At 30.0% G+C, this 14,458-nt stretch overlaps 1 protein-coding gene across 2 annotated transcripts in view; it reads left to right on the plus strand.

The window, feature by feature from the left end:
• The first annotated feature begins 3,100 nt into the window (after positions 1 to 3,100).
• The window catches only part of Mmp2 (Matrix metalloproteinase 2), a 171,008-nt gene continuing 159,650 nt past the window's right edge, over positions 3,101 to 14,458 (plus strand). Inside the window, exon 1 of one of the 2 annotated variants that reach the window (XM_083077875.1) lies at positions 3,101 to 3,648. The gene's annotated coding sequence lies outside the window, so the exon portion shown is untranslated. Of the gene's footprint in view, positions 3,649 to 10,823; positions 11,034 to 14,458 lie in introns of those variants that run through there. The other variant, XM_083077874.1, reaches the window with a different exon arrangement.

The following is a 14,458-nucleotide window of genomic DNA, read 5'->3' on the forward strand; positions in this document are numbered from 1 at the left end:
TTGATAAAAGTGCCTTTCAAAGTGGCTTATAAGCCTGCTGATTGGCTGTAAGCCACTTTTAGAGGCACTTTTATCGATAAAAGAGGATTCAGAATATGGACCTTTATTTTCAAACATCACATTGAGCATCGAATATACAGCTGCTGTTACTCTGTTTATTATCCTGCGATCCTCAAATGCATTCCTCCACATTTCACTCAACGATCTTTATTCAAGTAGAGAGCGAAAGGTCTTTTGATGCAGAAATCTTCGCAATTCAGATTCCGCAAGATTTGAATCTGCGTTCATATTCACGTCGCGCGTTATCCCTGGCTGGTCGATAAAGCAGAACTCTGCCTTATCGACGTCATCGCCTTCAAATTCTCAACAGTGTATGTCCAACGGTCGACTTGCGAGCATTTCATCTTGACACTGTTTAATGTGAGTAGTTTTTCAATTAATATTCGCTTAAACATCTTGCACGCTAAATATAAACTCGATACACTAGCTGCTTTCGTTATATTGCCTATCACAAGCGTTTTTAAGACTTCAAAATCAATATTTCTAAATCGCCAATCATTCACGTATCGCAAATCATGATGGCGTTGTTAATTGCTGTAACGAGAATAATTTCAGAGACGTATTCCCACAGCATGCATATCTAGAAGACATTCAAAGGATATCCCGAAAATATCTTTGTCCTAAAGGTATCGTAAGATATCTTGTAGATGTCTAATGCATTAACCCATACAGCACAGGTAGATCCTGAGTATGTACTCAGTATATCGCAAACGTAGATTGTGTATATCCCACTAATATTCGATATACATACTATGATATTTTGAGAATGTACGGAGGATGTTCCTATGTCTGCCTTAGAAACCTACTCAGTACCCATACAGCACAGAAGCTTGCATCAACATTGCTGCAATGTTACAACATTGCACATAGCAGTGTAATGCTGCAGAAATATTGCAGAGACATTATTTTGTAATATTACTTTGGCAATGTTGCAGCAACATTTTAACATAGCGAAAATATATAACATGTGTTTCTTTACTTGCCGCTATGTGGCGACATCAAACTTAACTAACTCGTATTCGAATTTTCATCTAAAGTGGATATAAGGCCTACAAAGGACTAATGTAGTAATTATATTTTTTGTCTTGTGTCAGTTAAATTTCTGATAAACTGACTTGATTTATTTAATATTCTGAATCCTAATAAGGGATCTAGATTATTAAACAAATAATTTGTTTAATAATCTAGATCCCTCGTTGGGATTCAGAATATTAAACAGATTTTTCTTCATTGAATCGGTAAATGGGAAATAATTCATTTATTGCACGTATTAAAATATTCTGGTACCGAGTGTATGTAAAATAATTGTATGTATATTATTGAGATAAATATTTAATAAGACACATTTGATAAAAAACACTAATAGATATTTTTTTTCAAAGGCGGTAAATGTTTTTTTTCCTATCTTTCTTAAACATTTCTTTATATTTTCAAAGTTTATTTATTAAATTTAAAACGGTCTGCATTTGCAATAGCAAAACGCGTTTTAATATTGCAAATACGTTGCACCGTAACATTACTACAATCTTACATTGTAATATTTCTGAGGGCGGACATTTCAACGTTGCTGCAAGCTTGCAGTAATGTTGCAGAAACATTTCGCAACTTCTATGCAATATTACAATGTTTCAATGTTAGGTCTATGCAACGTTTTTGCAATCTTTCAGTGCTGTATGGGTATATACTCAGAATATTTCTTGGTATATTATGAGTATATTTTTAGAATATTTTAAGCATATTTTTACATTAATAAATTATATATGAATATAGAAGACAGTTGGACTATATGTAGAATAAAAAATAGATTCTTCGTGATGTAAAAAATAAATAAAAATGTGAAATTATTTACTTTATAAACAAAACTTCAGACAAAAATGTTATTTCTAATAGATGAATATAAAACGTTTGAAAAACACCTATTGGTGTTTATTAAATGATTCTTATTGAAATATTGATCTCGATAATCTATGTACAATTATGTAAGTACACTCGGTAATAGATGAAATACCTTAATAAATGCAGTAAATGGATTACTTCTCATTTTAATTTCAAATAATCTGTTTAATATTCTGAATTCCAACAAGGAATCCAGATTATTAGACAAATTACTTTAAATTAAGTCAGTTTATTATAAATTAAACTGACTAAAAAGAAGAAACTTTGGAATTCATGTTAGTACCAGTCCTTTATGTCCATTTCACCAAAAATTAAGTACGAGTTTGGTGGCGCGCGTAGCGGCAAAATGAAGAAACACATGCAATATTATAGGCCGGTATTCATAGTCCGGTCTTATATTTAAGATCGTCTTTAGTTCATCTTCAGATAATCCATAGCCAATAAAATGATACATACAATATCTAAAGATGAACTTAAGACGATCTTAAATATAAGAACGGACTATGAATACCAGCCATAGAGTATCCTGAAAATATACGAGAAAGAATATACTAATACGAGATATTCAAAGTATATTCTGAGAATATATGAAAAATAATATACAACAAGAGATGTTATGGGATTATTCTTAGTATATTACATCTGTAACGTATATTTACAGTATGAGTATAGAATATTCGAATAATATCATGTGCTGTGTGGGAATAAACTCGATAAAAATTATTCAGTAAAAGTTACTAAATACTTTACTTAATAAGTATTATTATTACGTTATGCAAGAATATATCACTTCATATGTGTCTTACATGTACTATCTTTATTGAAAAATTATTATTAAAAATTATTTTTCTTTTTTATTATTATCCTTTTTTATTATTAAAATTATTATAAAATTATAAAATTACTATTAAAAATTATTATCCTATTATTATTAAAAAATGATCCTTTTTATTCTCTTTTTCAGAATTCCGGGCAGTGAACCCGGATTCGCGCCAAGCGGCCATGATGACGTAATACGCAAGTCGCCGTCGGCGCGATGGTCGCGGCCGCGCTGCGCGCATGCGCCCCGCTAGTCCGTAGCCGGCGCGCCGCGTCGCATTTGGATTTGCAGCCGGCGCAGTTGCGTCGAATTCCGCGTTTTCCGCGGGTTCTCGTTGCGACTCTCTCCGTGTGATACCGTGCGTGGTCGTCGAACGATTTCGCGGGTGGCGAGAGAAAGTATCGATGATTGATCGTGTTCGGTCACGATCGCGATCAAGTGTTCGAAGTGCGCTACGAGAGTTTCTCGACGCGTTCGTTTCGCGAAGTATTTTCGTCGTCGTGTCTCGCGAGTGCGAATCTTTATCGTCGAAGAATTAATAACGCGAAAAACAGCAGTGTCGATGAACTATCGTTTTATCGTTAGAAATGCGATACATGAAGACCGCCATGTTCGCGTCGCGAAATTCGGATCGCGGCGGAAATAGTCATCGCTGTGATTCCCGCGCTTTCCGCCGACGATAAATCGCGCGTTATGGCGGAAATGACCGCGAGTGTCGCGTGAAGAGAGTCTCGCGTTTCGCGAAATAATTCTTCTCGTGGTGATTGAAGAATATAATCAACTGCGTCGCCCACAAGAAAAAGGACAACGTGTTTGCATCAAGGTACTTTGATGGGACGATCCACGGTGCTTCGACAGCAGTGCAGCGATCGGTGAGTAAATCTATCGAATAGAAATTTTTTTTTCTTTCATTTAGAGAAAAATTTTGAAAGAAATGTTATTGGAAATTATTCATTTGTAATTACATTTGAAAATACTGACGAATAATTTTATTATTAAGTAAACAAAGTTTCTTGATTAATTTATGGAAAATATTTTCTTAAAAAAAAATAGTTATTTTGAGTTACATTTAAATAGATGAATTTTTCACGATTTTATGCAATTAAAATCACTAAAAATAAAATTTTATCTGCTTTATTTCATGCAAGTACTTAAGTAGGATTTCTAAAGCCTAAACAAAGCTTATTTGAAACAGAGAAATTATTTAATAAAGCATTTTATTAAAAGTAACAAGAAGAAAAAAATAATAATTTTCAATAAAATTTCTTTAGAAATAGAATCGATATCGATATCTCTTATTCAAACATTATAGTACATATTACGTATAATACATAATATTAAATAATACATATGTCTTATTAAACTAAATAAAATTATAAAAATTCATAAAGTTTATATTATTATAAAGTTTATAATATTATTACAAACTTATAAAATTTTTATAATTTTATTTAGTTTAATAAAACATATGTATCATCTCATTAAAAATTTATAAAGTTTATATTTTATATATGTATAACGCGCGAGATATTTTTAATATAAGAATAGTGGAAAAATTAATTAAATATTGATTAAATTACTGATTAAATAATTAGAATTTTATTCAACGTATAAGAAAAAAAGAATTGTGCGCAACTTTTTTAAAGGAAAATTAAATTTTAGATTGATCAAAATAAAATAAAATGTTGCATTGGCTTATGGATATGAATTATAAAAACAAGAATACCTTTATTTAAGAAATTTCTTTGATTTCAAATTAATATATTTTGCTTTACCGAAAAATTGTCATTGACGCAAAATGTTTGCGAAATTATAATCTATTCTTTTAATTATCTATTCTTTTTTTTCGTTCCATGATTTAAAATTTACAACTAGAATCCATCGTTTGGGACGTTTATGACCTCGTAATTCTCGATTTATTGCTAAATTACCTTTTTTCACGAGCAGCGTTATATTTTCCGGGAAACAGATTGCATTTCGATAATTTCGTTCATTAAATCAAATTAATGTCTTCATGTACTACATAGCGTGTAACATATATTAATGTATATATTCATAATTAATGATAGCATTAGAGTTGTAAAGCATTGATGGCAAATATTACATTTCACATATGTACGGATTAAACGATTGTATCAGTTTCATTGTAAAGCTATCGGAATGAAATTATCATTTATGATTCGCTTCGCGATTTATCAAACAAAATATTGTTTAATTATCTACTTATTTATCTAGTTTTATTGTAATTGTATTATGATGTTTACAAATAGATAATTCGAATTTATAGGTGATCACAAATCGTGTGAGTTTTTCATGCTTAGAGAAACTATTTCGGAAGCGTTATCGTTTATTGCCGTTACACAATATTTAATATATTAAATATACAATAAAAATTATAAAAAATAATTATTTATTATATTTATTAGTTATCGCAATTAAATATGCAATATCAAGTAAGGAAACAAAAGAATGGATTATCTAATAATATCTTAATCATTTTATTAACTTTATTTAATATGCATAACTCTCGAGAGAGATACAGATGATCTCTCTCTCTCTCTCTCTCTCTCTCTCTCTCAATTAACTTGAGTAATCTGAAATTTACATCCGCTAATTTTTCCATCACCATTGAAATTCGTTCAGGGTCGGCCACATTTAATTGGCAAAAAGGCGATTGACCCTTAACAGAAGTTCACCACCCTTCAGAACAATCAGTAACTTCCGGTGTGTCGCGCCTGCCTACTTGTGAATCACTTTGATATTTCTGTGTGTATCAATGTTTTTATCCGCCTGCTTTAATTAATACACTCATAAGGCGGTGCCTTTTTTTTACCGCGCTATTCGTCATTGTTCGTGAAGGCGGTTGCTGTTCGTCTGACCTATTCATTATCTCCTCCTCTTTTCCTTTTATCGAGCGGCATTTTAATGGTATGTCATTTGACATTTTACGATTTAGCTATCTCGAACAGCCGCACGGAATTATATTTCGCAAATAGAGAGACATTCATTATATTATACATAAATTATGCATAATATGCAATAATAGACATTTGCTTCAAAATTGGAAATTGCAATTGATGAAAGAATCTGTTTCATTATGTTAATATTAAAAAAATTGTTAATTTTAAACTATTTTGAAATTTTTATCTAACTTTAATATAAAGTCTAGAATAAAAATAATTATTGAAAGTGATAGAAAAGAATAAAGAAATTTATATTATAATTTATTTTTTTTAATTAAGAATTTTATATATATTTTGCTTTTTTATATTAAATTAATAATAATATAATAATAAATTTCATTAAATTAATAAAATAGATTAAAAATAAGTAAAAAATATAAGAGAGAGATAAAATAAAACACTAGATTAATCTCTAAATAAGTTATAAAAATAGACGTGATGGGAAATTAATCTTGCAGGAAGCGCTTTTTGATTCCGTTTTACCATTGAAAAATATAGATAAAAGGGTTAAATTTAGGTTTTGCTATTTCGCGAGAGTCAGTGCCGATTGTCGCGGCACCCTATTGAAGAGGAACAGGAGGGCATATCCACTTCCGGCGCAGCACCCACACGTCTTGGGCAGGATGAATCCGTCGCGGGGTTTATCTTGCAACGTGTACTCTTATCTCGCGGGAAGCGGCTGGTCGTTGGCCCACACATTGCCCGTTGATTTAACCGTCCTATTCATCGCACGCTGTTGTACATATATACGTTTGTTGATGATGGGTTTTAAAAGCGTTTCGGGCTCGACGCGCTTTGTATACATAATTAATTGGCCGATATCATCGGGCGGTTATCAGGCGACCGCAACCTCACGTAACTCGCCTTTCGGATAGTCTTCGTCCCTCAAGATCGCTTCTCCGCACCCGATACAAGCCTCATGAATTTTAGAGTCTCATTTTCATCTTCTTGAGGATATTAATCTAACATATGTGTCATTTGTTATTATCGGATTCAAATATCGTGACTTTCTGATGTTGTTAATTATTGTTTGGCGATTAACATAATTATTCAAGTTAACTATAATTTAATTAATTAATTAATTACATGTCATGATTGCATTGGTAAAGGTGTTTGATATTCATAGCAATATAAAAAATATATTGTAGAGGCTTTCTCTCTAGGCTAATAAATTCTTTATTTACACATTCCATACAGCACATATTAATAATATTGCTGCAATATTATGAGCTGTATAGGATGAAGGAATTTTTAATAAAAATATAAATTATATAATAGTATATATAACGAAGAAATATTTTATGATAAAATATAATACAATAACTTTATTATTATTGAACAAAAGATAATTATTTGCATTAGTAATCATGATATAGATTGAATTATCGTGTAATATTTGTAATGTATCATTTTCATTCTTTATTCATATATATATCGAGCGATTGGATGGTATTTAGAGATATGTTTTAAATTTTCTTTTTAAATTTTTGCGGTAAAAAAGAAATTTAAAAAATCCGAAAAAACATTTTTATATTTATTTCGAGGATATATATTTCAATAATTATACATTCGTCAATATATATTTTTTACAATAATAAAAGATCTAGATTACTTCGAGTGCACGCTTTAATTAATATGCCATGTAAAATCGATAATTTCATCTTGTAGTTACCCAACTGTACCCAATTGTATCGAACGAGAAGGGGACGGAAGGAGGACAGGATAAGATGTCCTATGTGTACCATTAATGGGGGTCAGGTGCATTCGATGCTTGTTCGTTATTGAATTCGCGCAACCCACGAATCCCTTGAAAGATACACACACACACACACACACATTTTTGCACGCATATACACATACATATATGTTACGCGTAGTATACGACAGGATTACGGAAAATGTCACGACGTATGATATTAAATTTAACCTCGTGCTCTTCGTATACACGTGCTGTGTGCGCTCTCAAGCATTTCCGTTTATTTACATCGCAATTACTTTTGTCGCACTCGACCGTGCGCAAGAGATTTTCTTGGCTTTCTTTGAACTTTGAGAGAGAGAGAGAGAAAAAGAGAGGTATCTTTCACGCTTTAGTGTGTCTTTCGAGTTTTTTTATGTTGGCTGAAAAGGCTATCACAAAATATGATATAAAATCTTTGCTGTAAAACTTGCCCGCTAAAACTTAAAATTAAGTCATAATAAAAAATATAAAAAAGTATAAATATACGACAATGTAAAAAATAAAAATTTATGGAACAGAAGAATTAAAGAAATGAATGGATAATAAAGAAAATAAAAATAATCTATGTGAAAAAGAAATTTGCTTATTGATAATTTTAAGTTGATTCTAATGTATATAACGACTCTACTTTTTTGCTTTCAAAATAGATAAATATATGTATCAGGCTATTGTAAAAGAAAGAATATAAATAGAAAGTTTAAAAAGACACGAGTCGCATTTGAAAAGTGGACAAACTCAATAATGGAACAGAAAGATAAACTTGATAGAAGGAAAGAGACAGAGTTCGAAGGAAAGAGCTCCACCTTCAGTTGCATCTGCATTTTTATTCACACCAGACTTATCTTTTCCCGCCGACTTTATGAATTTTCTGGACGATGTCATGCTGTGAGGCGCTTTGTTCAGTCTCATCAGGCGACACGACGAATAATCGCTCGGTCTCACAAGGAGGACACGTAATTCTCTATTTGCACTTCCACGATCGTCCATTTTAGTAGCATCGATTCTCGCGTGTTACGGGAGAGAACATCGTTTATCTTGTCAATTTAACAAATCGCTCTTACCATTTTCGAGTGCACCGTACGATTCCGGGCGGTACGTATGTGTCACCCGCATACCCGGTTCGCCAACGCGCGAGGACGGGCCCTCTGTTTGAGTGGGTGTACGAAAGACACGGAAGACGGGGGACATTAGTGCACCCTGTTTTTTTTTATCTTTTTATTTTTTTATCTTTTTAATCTATATAATATCATGTACGCACACACACATTTTAAAATAAAAATAATTTATATTGATAATAATATTGCTAATAATTTTTTTAGTTTATTGAAAAATAAAATTGAAAATTTACTATTTTGGATTTCAGAAATTAATTATTATTTATTATCGAAATTATAATGTAATTTGAGTATAAAAATACAAGATAAAAAGTGGGAAAGAAAGATTGTTTTAAAATATTAATGTATCTAAAACGATAGGAAAAATAAATTAAATGAGGCTAAGAGAAGAATAAAATTTTTGATCAATAGTTCTATGTAATTTTACGAGGGAAATTTTTCGGGAGACAAAAGAACGACAAATAAGTCCGCTCTATTACTTTGTTCTTTTAATTCCGATATTCTACTCTTTTTATCTTTTTTTTTAAATCACATAGAAGGAGCATGGTATTTTCATGTCGGTTAAAATTACTGTCGCATTTACTAGACTATAGAAACTTCGGACTTATTCAAATGTTTTCTTCTGTATTTTTTGCGCGATAAAGAAGGACGACGCGGGAAAAAAGAACGAAAATTCTTGAATGCACGCCAAGAGAGATATATGTACGTGGGTGACTTTTATTCGTACGTGCTTTTCTTTGAATTTGATTAATTTTGATAATATTAGCACTCAACCTAGATTTCGTATTCACCAAAGCCACAATTGTTTTCAAAGGCTATGGAGACTCGTTGAAAAACCATTCAATCTTTGTAGCGCCATTAGTCTCTTTTTTGCATGAGTTTGGTAATTATACATGATGTAATTACCCAGATTCGCCATTTTTCATACAGCTATAATCTCCTCGACACATTTAGCGTTGCTTTTTCTGACTGCTTGATTTTCGATATTAAATTTCTGAATAATATTAAAGTTTTTAAATGCATTTGAATTTTCATGATAAAGGAATTTATTGTGCATATTATAAATTTATTGTACGTTTCATTTTTGTCAGCTTAATTGAACTTAGATTAAAAGGCAAGTAAGTAAGTCTGGGATACTATGCATATAAATTATACGCATATAAATTATATGCATATAAATTAGCTGCATAACTTTGGCTTTCTCAAGATCTAACATATCTTTAAGCATTAGATAAAAATGTTGCTCTTAAAATTTCATGTTTTTATTATCTTTATCAAGTATTAGTTTCATTGTTGCTAATTGTAATTAAAATATATTCTTATTCAAATCGCTATCATAAAAATTCCTAGAAATTCATCAATAGAAATTTCATAGAAATTTTATTTACCCTAAAAATCCTCATGATAAACATAAGTGACTAATTCAATAAATTAAGCAAATCATTATAAATATAGTAAAATTTGAAAATACCTTAAAATTAAAGTTTAATAAATGTATATAAATAAAATTAATCTTTCTAGTCTGTTTATCACGCAATAATAAGTATGATAATAATATGTAATAATATAAATGCACAATAATAAATGATAATAATATGTAATACTACAAATTTAATAATAACAATACAGTGCACATAAATTGATAATTACAATGTCAAAATACATAAAAATAAATAACGGTTGGATTATTATATTTTACACAAATCTATTAGAGATAATCTGTTACAAAATAAGTGAAGCGAATAAATATATATAATAATTACTCAAAAATTACTATAAATCTTCTTTAATGATTTTTATTTTAGTTTTTTTCATAAAATAATTATGTTTCATGTACTTGAAATAATTACATTAAAATAAATAATTACATTAAATAGATTAGATAAATATAAAATAAATTATTCAGTCTTTTGGGAAATGCAAAATGAATTAATTACTCGCGACGATCAAGAATCGAAGTTCATATTTATGTTTGGTCCAGCAGCCTCTATAAAGTAATATAGAGATAAAGAGAAATGGATTTTTAAATTCATCTTCGGCAGAAGGACTTTCTTCTTCTCTCTTTTTTTCATTTTTTCTTTTCTCTCTCTCTCACTCTCTCCCTCTCTCTCTCCTTTTCTCATTTGGTCGACTGGTAGCGGGACGAAGATAGATTCTGGGAGTGGGAGGACAATGGGGAGAGGGACCATAGAGTGGGCCCTCGAAGGAGTCGGGCGTCAGTCGCGCGGCACGCGGCGCACTGTTCGCACGTGGGTGTTACTCTCTCTCTCTCTCTCTTTCTTTCTCTCTTCCTCTCTCTCTCTCTCTCTCTCGTCGAAAAGGGTGCGCAAGTGTGTATTCGCGACCCTCCTGGGATTAACGCGATTGACCTCGCCGCCGAGAACAGGAAATGACGTCGTCGTCGCGGAGATGATAGCGCGAATCTCACCGTTTGCAGCATTGTACGTCTTCGAGCTTTGTCCGAAATGATTTCTCCGATGCAATTGCAACGTTGTTGTACCGTTGTCGAAGTTGTGCAGAGTGTGCAGGATAGTCATTCTAGTACTGACATACAGAGATCAGTATGACGATTCAGCAGCGAAGAGCCCGATTATTTAACACAGTGCTTATTTTGATTGTTACATCGAAAAATTGTTTTTTTTATTCAGTGTAAATTAAGAATATAAATTAATTGGACTTTTTAATGTTTACATGATCGTAAGATACTTCAATAATCTTGCAAAAACAACAACAAATGTATAATATTTGTACAACAATTAATACAATAATTTTAGGACATTGATAAACAAATGTTTGAATTTTATAAATAAACAAACTTTTCGGCAAGAAAAAGGAATCTTTGACGGGAATAAACGTTGCTTTTGCATTGGGATCACAAATGACGATTATGAGAAATAAATAAATCTTGCGCTTGTGTACATGTGCATATGTATGTGCATGGCTATGTAAACGTATGGGAGAGGGGGAAGAGCGGATATGTGCTGAATTTTTTGTGCCCGACATCAATGTGTTTGTGCAAATGGAAGCATATGATATTCAAATATGAGATCAATTTTTTTTCGAAATGGACGAATAGACATGTTGCATATCCTGCCATGTCATGTTTTTAAATCGCTAAACAAAAACCGAGTTTAACTTTTACAAAGCGAAAATAGTTTGTTGATAAAAAGAGTTCGGCCTTTGTTAGTACTCAAAAAAATTTGATAACGTAATTTTTGAACGTGAAATAAAATTTTGTAAAATTTAGAAGCCCCGTGAAAAATAGTAAATGGAAATTTGTTTCACAAATTGAAAATAATGCAATAAAATAAAAACGGGAAAAGTATATATACATAATTTATTTTTATAAATTTATCTATTTTGTATGATAAAATTATACTGATGCAAAAGATACATATATGTGTGGCTGTATGGTGTGTCTGCGTGTGTGTATATCAAAGAATCGATAATTATAAATGAAAAGCATAAACTTGGTTAATTTTTACAGACTCGCGTAAAGTGTAAAATTTCGTTTTGTAATTAATTTTAAATCTGTATAATTACTTTCTGCTTTAATGGAATTTCGAATTTAAACGTTATTTTAAAGATATAGCGTGATTAATTAAAAATTTGCACGGAAGAATCGGAAATTTTATTGTCGAATTATTATTTAGTGAAATCAGTTTTATCGCATCAAGTAATAAATAATCTTTTAATAAATATTCAAGTAATAAATAAAATTTTATTCTCTAAATTACATCTATAAATACTCGAATAATTAATTTTAATGCGTAATGTGTGTATGTGTCGCGAGAAATTGATTGAGACATTTATCTTATCGAATGTGATAAATCTCTTTTTTTATAATCAATAAAGTTATGTTGTAACAGTATCTTCAATATGGCGCTTACGCACGAATCATCATAGATCAAATTAGATAGAGCGATTAGCATATCGGGTGAATTATTTATATTAGTGTACGTTGTGAAAAATCCTCTGATTGCTGACCAAGTTTATACGCTGTAAGGTGCACGCAATATATTTTACGATCTATGTTCAAGAAACGAATGCATCTTTAATGCAGGCAAATAAATAGCCTGTAGGAATGCTGACGATCTATACTGTATTGCAGCTTTTCAGACCATTTCCCTGCAGAGTGGGGATAAGCACATTTGATCTCTTTTTGATTTCTTTATGGAAAAAAAATATATATAAAAGAAAATTATATAAGAAAATGAAATACAAGACAAATAAAATTAGACAAATATTATTCAAAAGAATTTAAATAAGTATTTAAATGTGAAATTGATATATATATATATATATATATATATATATATCAATTTCACATTTAAATACTTATTTAAATTCTTTTGAATAATATTTGTCTAATTTTATTTGTCTTGTATTATAATATATATATATATATATATATATATATATATATATATAAAAGAAAAATATAAGACAAATAAAAAAAATCAGATAAAGATTATTTAAAATTTAAATAAATATTTAATATGAAAATAATATGCATATATTGTGAAATTAAATATATATATTTATGCTATTTGCTATAAAGTATATAATTTCTGCTATATATTATATTTATATTTTATTTAAAAAACAATACAGATCTCTGATGAAGGAGAGAAAATTAATTTACTAATTATCTCGCAATTTTACGAAAATACACGGATAATGTAATATAATTTGTCTAGAGCTTGTCTTTTACGTTTGTCAAATTATTATTTAGAGATTGTTTCGAAATATATCTATAAACAAAACATTATAAGCTACTGGATGCGAGGATGAAAGTAAAGAAGAGATGCTTTCGCAATACAGAAAATATCCATGCAATGACGCTTATATAGCTACCCCTTTTTCTTCCGGTTTTTCTTTTTTTCATTTTTTTTTCAATTTTTTTCCGGAAATGCAAAAGATTTCAGATATGCGAAAAAATATGCATAGATTTTCCGGACACATAAGTGACATACGAGAGTAAATCTAAAAAAAGAGTATGTCGATTGGATTTTGAAAAATAACATAATTCGCTCGATTACTAGATTACATTTTCTACCGCATTTTGAAATTGTTTCGTTTATCGATTTTTAAATGCTTGTTATAAAAAGATTAATACGGTTTTTCCACAATATGCGGAAAAAACAGTTCAGCGTTCTTCAAATAATGACTTAACGATATGCAACTTGATAAGAAATTATAACATTTTTAAATATTTCCTCTTTTGTTTCTATTTATTTTACGCATGTGTAACACTTTGCACTGCATTTCGCCCCATGATTATGCTTTTTTTAATCGCGTTCACTCTTATGTTGCGGTTGCACGTAGTTAAATAATTAATCATTATCTTTTACACAGAAAACGACACGGAGATACCATTTCATATTAAATATTGTAATTTCATATGGAACTGTTCCCTTGCAATGAACCGTTTTTTTCTTAATTCGCCTCAATAATTGCGTCTCTTAAATATAATTTAGTTCTTTATTTTATTTGCTGTTTTGTACAGAATAAAGTTTTATGATAAAATGTGATTAAATTGAATAGATATGTGTCATATTATTATTATTTTGAATTTAAATAGAGAGAGAGATATCTGTTATATATAATAATTATTATTTTTAACTTAAATTATGAAAAAATTTTAAAGAAGAGTAATTTATTTGAGAATTTATACACACACACATATACACACACACATATATATATATATATATAAAATTATTATTTAATTTTATACATTAAGTTTTTGTTTGATTTTCTTATTTTAATATTTCATTTAGTGTAATTTTTTTCTTTGCCACTTAAAGCACTTTTAAAAAATATTCTTTTTTTTCTGTGTAAAGTCAAAGTTTTTGCAATGTTG

Source organism: Camponotus vicinus, unplaced genomic scaffold (genome assembly GCF_025532165.1).
Source record: "Camponotus vicinus isolate PSW18456_S1 unplaced genomic scaffold, iyCamVici1.0 SCAF_1, whole genome shotgun sequence".
Lineage (NCBI taxonomy): Eukaryota > Metazoa > Arthropoda > Insecta > Hymenoptera > Formicidae > Camponotus > Camponotus vicinus.